The sequence below is a fragment of the Eulemur rufifrons genome, chromosome 7, assembly GCF_041146395.1.
Source record: "Eulemur rufifrons isolate Redbay chromosome 7, OSU_ERuf_1, whole genome shotgun sequence".
In the NCBI taxonomy this organism is placed as follows: domain Eukaryota; kingdom Metazoa; phylum Chordata; class Mammalia; order Primates; family Lemuridae; genus Eulemur; species Eulemur rufifrons.
In genome coordinates, this window is record NC_090989.1 from 76,847,814 (window position 1) to 76,854,627 (window position 6,814).

At 37.4% G+C, this 6,814-nt stretch overlaps 1 pseudogene; it reads right to left on the reverse strand.

Annotated features, from left to right (window-relative positions):
- Positions 1-4,824: 4,824 nt before the first annotated feature.
- LOC138385753 (eukaryotic translation initiation factor 3 subunit J-like) lies at positions 4,825-5,784 on the reverse strand (annotated as a pseudogene).
- Between the last annotated feature and the right edge of the window lie 1,030 nt (positions 5,785-6,814).

Below are 6,814 nucleotides of genomic sequence, written 5' to 3' on the forward strand. Positions count from 1 at the left end.
GAGAGGTTTTGGTCTGTTGGTGTCTCCTATTCCTACAGATAGCCCTGTGGGGAGGTAAGGGATAGCAGACTGAGGGCCTGGATGTGCCACCCTCTTCTAATTCTTGAACTGTCCATAGTCCAGACAAATTCTAGGACTTCAAATTCTCTCACCATGGCTGGCCTTACTAATTTCTCTTGCTTGATTTCATGTTTAATCTGGAAGATTTTGCTCAGAAACAGGAAATCATTAGAAAAATGCTGATTTAGAGGGAAAACACAGATAAGAAAAGGATGTTTACCCAATTAAGGAGGAAGCCAGACTGATAAGATAACAAAGGGAAGTGGTATGTCTGGTTAATCTGGCCAACTGACTCTGCCATATATACTTGCTGCTCCTTTCTAAGAAACCATAATTAACCTGAACATTTACTTGGACAGATTGAAAAGTGAATCAGAGATATCATCATAATTGGGGAACCAGACTTTTAGCAGTTGTGATCGCCTCATGAAAGCTCATCACCAACAGGCATTCACCAGTCTTAGAACACATTTTTATAAGGCTCATAGTCACATATTAATAAATTGAGTAACTCACCCTCAACTATTCATAACATTGTCTCTCATCCTATAGTTATCCCTATGTTAAGATAACTCAGAGTATAGCATGGAAATCTAATATGACAAAATAAATGCATTAAAAAGTACTAATTCTCAAGACAGAGGTAACATCAAAGAGCACCTGTAATGAAATGGACTTCCTAGGAGGAAGGACTCTTCCTGTAATTTCGATTATCCAAATGTTAGGGAGGTCACAGAAGATTTTCCTGAGTGGACTGATATACACACGACTTTGTCAAGAGCACAGCCTCAGTCTGATAGGGTAGAGATGTGTACCAAATCCTGTATTCTCTGTGAGTAGAGACTAAGTCCCCTACCCTTATCTCATATCAATACATTCATACTCTCCTTTCACCTCGCTCATACCAACATTCCAATTGACTTAGACAGCAAAAATTGTTTATTGTTTTATATAACTTTATAACTATATTATAGAAATATCTCTAGAATTAAGTCTTTCCTCGTCAACCCAATTATCACTGCTTTGGCTTCACTTGCTGGGCCCAAAAAAGATAGGGTTCAATCTGGTCTTTCAACATCAATAATGCCAGCTGGTGACCTTAACACAATGTCAGTCTGATTATATTATGCTCCTGTTCAAAAGTTCTTTGTTGGCTTCCCATCATAGAATGTCAAAGTCCAGACACTTTCTACCCTGCCAGTCACCTCTTTGCTTGGCTCTTTCCACACTCAACCTCATCTCTGGGCTTTTCTCTTATCTATTGTTCTCTCTAGTACACTAGTCCACTAAACTTCTCACCTTGCCTTGTCAATTTGATTATGTTTTTTTGACTTTGCATCTGCTCTTCACTGTAAATGGAATATCTTTCCTTGCAAATTCCTTTTCATCTTTTAAAACTTAGTTCAAACATCGTCTCCAATGCAAAGACTTCCTGACCTCTCTGGCAGCCTAAAGCATCCTGCTTTCTTAACTCCTATATCATATTTTATAATTTTTTATGGAAACAGTTATTAAGTTAAAGAGAATATATGAGTTTATATGTCTATCTTCCTTTTAGATAAGTGCTGTCCAGTAGAACTTTCTGGATGATGAAAATGTTCTTCTGTGTTGTCCAATAAGATAGCTATCAAGCACTTGAAATGTGGTTAGTGTGGCTAACTGACTTTTCATTTAAATTAATTTAAATTTAAATAGTGACATGTGGCTAGCGGCTGCTAAATTGAACAACACAGTTCTTTTCTGTGCCCAGTTCAGTTCCTGGGTAACAGTAGATGCTCAATACCTTTGTTGAATGGATGGATGAAAACAATATCACTCTTTTACATTTTAAGGTCATCTGGTTATTGTATATGACTTCTAGTCCTGGGAAGAATACAAAGTTTCTCAAATGTATCTACCAGGGAGGCACCTGAAAGTCACAGTACTCATTTCAGAACATAGTAAATACATATATTTAATTTCATTATATAAATCAAGAAGCAGAAATGTTATTATATTATATCACCACAATAAGATTAATAGTTTTAAAATAAAGTACTTTTTAACTTTTAAAATAAATTTTATTGTGTATATTCAAGGTATACAACATGATGCCGTGAGATACATATAGAACATAAAAAGTTACTATAGTGAAGCAAATTAACATATCTATCATCTCACATAGTTACCATGCATAAAATATTTTAAAGATCACTTTTTAGCAGAATAAATCCTCTTATCATTTACGAGAAAGTTGAAACTGAGAGTTTAACAAAAAAAACTTGATACCAGATATATTCTTTGACAGTTAAATGTTTATTTCCAGAATGGCATCCAGGAACTTGCTGTGCTTTGTCTTGAGAAAACATGGATGGCATGTTGAGTGTGAGTCTTTACTGAGACTGACAGTAGAGGTGGGAAGTTGGGTTCTAAAAGATAAAAAGTGCTAGCAGCAAGTAATAAATGACCCCAAAATTTGATAATACAATAAAGCTTAACAAAATAAAGGTTTATGTCTTGGTCGTGTGATAATGTAACGTAGATTGGGGAGCTTCCTAGGAGGCTCTCCTCCAAAGGGTGGCTCAGAGGCATAGGCTCCTTTCACCCTGCAACTTGCCACCATCTATCATCATTTGCCTCCACTCTCACTGTGACAGTAAAAGGCAGTGTGTGGGAAAGCACCTTGGACACCCATCACTCTGCTCACATTCCACTGGCCAGGCCTACTCACAGGGCCGCCCTAACTGCAAGGGAGGCTGGGAGATGTAGAGAAACATGCAAACATCAGTGAGTCCCATTGGTCTCTGTCACAATGCTTAAGGCATTGACTTTAGTAGTCAAGTCAATTAAAATTACTCTTGCCAATTCTTTTTGAGAATTTTGGGTATACACAAAGAAGTCGGCCGGCATCAGCAGCTATATTGAATGAAAAACGGGTATCTTTACACAATGACACAATAGATAATACCCAGCCTGGTGAGAAGCTCTTGTCCAAGAAAGACAACTGGATGATAGCAAGAGAAACGACAGATTTACATCTCAGTTCTCATGTTCACTGTGAGAGTTGTAATTCGTTACCTGTTTTAAACAGATCTCTCTCAATACATGTGCATTTTTTGTGGGACTGCACTATAGTAGGAAAATATGGGGTACAATGGTAATTTCTTTTGTTATATCTGGGAAATCATTTTTATCTAATACCTGATCAGGTTATCACTTGGAAATACCCGAAATCTCTCTTACACCAGAGTTTCACTCAGTACTCCTCTTCATTACTGAAGACAGAGGAGATGGTAATGCCTTGGCCCTAGACTCTGTCACAATTTCCAGCCTCCAGAGAAAACACTCATTGAAAGCAGTTTGGCATGCAGACATTACAGCATTTACAGCAAGGATACAGCATTGTTTCATTCCTCATGGAATCATCCATCATGAAATTATTTTCTAAGAGAAAGTTTTCCAGGGTGGGAAAGCAACTCAATTGAATCTTTTCTTCATCTGAATACCAGAATTCATGCTTTTTATTTTGTGGCTATGAATTCATCGTGAATAAGGAAGACAGTAAGACCTTTGTCTTTAAGGTTCAGATTTTAATGTATTCATATTTACTAAAGTGAATGCGTCTGCCAAGTAAGAAAGACTATGAACCAGATAATATCTTGCTTCCAATAAGTCAAAAGGAATGTGTGAATCTGAAGCTGCTGCTTCAACCCCTTACACTGATTTGCCTTTGCCAAACCTCAGTCAGTTAACAGACGTGTGTGTGTAACAGTGGAATATTAAGGAAGTTTTCTATGAGCTTAAGTTATAAAAAGAAGTTGAGTTTTTGTAGGCTTGAATTTTATAAAATTTACTCTGTTAATAATATCACTCAAACATATTTATGAATCTATGAGGCATTCTCCCCATATCCATTTTCTTTTTCTTAAGTCCTCACAATAGTGACTTTATTAAATTAATTGGTTTATAAACATTGCAGATGTCATAATTGTTAACATAACAATTTACAAACTGTAGTTAACTGGTACACTTTACTGAGCATGTTTTATAAAAGAAAGGAAATGCCAAAATCCCCGTTAAATTTGTCCCATTGCAACTTAGGAGAACAAAGGAGATCTGTTTCTCAGACACTTAGGTCAGACAAATAAAAACAGGTGAAGAGTTTCCCTCCCCTATCTGAAGCACTCCATCAGTAGAAATAGTCTGATAAATAAAAACTAGACAGTCTATGCACTCAAGAGATTCCACGACTTGTAATGCAACAATGGAGAGGTTTACCTTCTTCAGCTTCAGCATTGGAGGGTTTTGGTCATTTAATTTTTATCAAACTAGTGCTTTTCAGCCACAGTATTTTCACTCTGAGACAGGCAGTCTTCTTCACAATATATTTTTAATATCCTCACATTCAATGTTAAGACAAATTAATTTTGACACTAGGTGCACACCACATGCCCTTGCTGCAAACTGCTTTTCTTGACAAGTTATGAAGTAGTTCAAGAAGGTATGGTTAAGGCTGTATTACCGAGTGGTGCTGGTAAATATTACACAATTTTTTATGATGTCACAACCTTTTGTTTCCAATTTAGTGACTGCTGCTACAGAATCAGATAGCAACAATGACAACACTATTAGGTTTGTTTTGTTTTGAACTATGATTCAGTAGCAACTGCGTTTCCCAATTTTAACTGGTTGGCCGCAAGATTCAAGTTCCCTCATTTTACACATTAGCACCTAAGTGTCAAGGGGTTAAATAACCAGCACAAAAGATACTACATTTCTGATTGTAGCATTTGGCAGAACTGAAAGGAAAGGAAATTGTGCTACACGTTGAAGGGATTGTGGGCAACATAAAGAAGACACCAGAAGATAAAATGTCACATGAAGTCTTCATAGTCTTGCACATATCCTCCATCGTAACCACCATAATCTGCCAGATCGTCTTTCACGGTGGCCTTTAATCCTCCTCCAGGAACCACACCTTCTTCTTCTTTTTGGCTTTGCTTTGTTTTTCTTGCTTCTGTTTTTCACGGCAAAGCACAGTCAATAAATTGGTAATCTTTTTCAAGTCATCAATTTCCAATGAAATACAAACATCTCGAATTAAGACTTCCAAAAAACTGGCACACTATAGTGGCTTTTCGTATGTGTAATTTTATCTTTTAGTAACTTTCCAAATTCTGTGAAGTCATCTCCTGAAGATGGGTTCATAGCATCTATTCCATAAACTGTGTTAACACCAAAGGTTTCCTTTGCTAATTCAAGGTCTGACTCTTCCTGTAATTTCGTTAGCCGCAGTTTAGCTGCTAATTGTTCTTCTGGTGTTGGCACTTTAGGTTCTTCAGGTTATTCTAATCTCTTTTTAATTTCTTCTTGCCCTTTCTTCTGTTTCCATTCTTTCTCTTTTATCTTCTTTGCTATTTCTTTCTTTTCTAAAATTTTTACTTCTGATTTTACTTCTGCTTCCTCTTGTTTTTTTCCGTCATCGTCGTCATCCCAGTTATCCTTGACGTCTCCGTCCTCATCCTCGCCTTCCCTGAGGTTCCCGCCAGCGGAGCCACCGACCCCCACTGTCCTCAGGGGAGGAGTCTGGAGTCCCCGCCGCTGCTGCCATCTCAAACCGGGTGTGAGCGTGTGTGAGGGGAAGCCCCATATCCATTTCCCAGCTGTGATTAATACTGAGCCGACCAGTCCAGAGATTTCCAAGTTATTTGGGTCTTGACACCATTCTCCAAAGCAGCCAGGCATTTTGTCCCACCTATATACACATCCGCCAGGCTTCATTTCTAGATATAAACATCATCCACATAAATCACTGTGACATCCGTATGATGGAATATTATGCATACACAGAAAAATCATACTTGAAAAAATCATATTTGCAAATGGTATTTTGTGACATAGAAAAACATTCAATTCATTTGAAAAGGCAGGGCAAACACTGTATATGACCCCAAGTTTTTAACAAGTATATTATGTAATCCAAGTTTACAATAATTCCTTCTATTCCCTGTAGATGGTAGGGTGAAACTCCACAAGATCAATCAAAGAATAACCTCCAGAGAAAGAATAATTACTAGAAGTTTATAGGCCAAAAAATTCACAGAGCTCATAAAGCACCAGGAATTGTTCAAATCCTCACCAGAGTAGAGAGGCCTTATTGAACGCACCGGGCTTTTCGTAGAGACTCCAGAAGATTCAGGCTTTATGTTGGGGCTAAATTAGCTCTATAGTATAGGTTACTTTACACTCTCCCTTGAAGACTAATCCACAAGTAATTTAACTGCATACTGGATTTTAAAAAGCTGACATTCTTTAAGAAAATACAACAAAAATCCAACACTCAACAATAAGCAATGGAGCAATCAAAGCTCACTGCTGCTTCAAACCCTTAGGCTCAAGAGAACCTTCTGTCTCAGCCTCCCAAGTAGCTGGGACTACAGGTGCATGCCACCATGCCCAGCTAAAAATTGAATTTGAAGAAATAATGGCCCTAATTTTTCAGATTTGATGAAAAATATACACCTCCAGATCCAAGAACCTAATGAACCCCAAGCAGGATAGATTTAAGGAAAATCACAGCAAGGCACATTATAATAAAATTGCTGTACATTCTTAATAAAGACTTAATCTTAAAAGCATCTAGAAACAAACAGCACTTGTGTACAGAAAAACCAAGTTAAGAATAACATCAGACTTGTCATCAGAAACTACACAAACAGAATGAAGCCTTTAAATGTTGAAAGAAAAACACCGTAAGCCCAGAATTCTATACCAA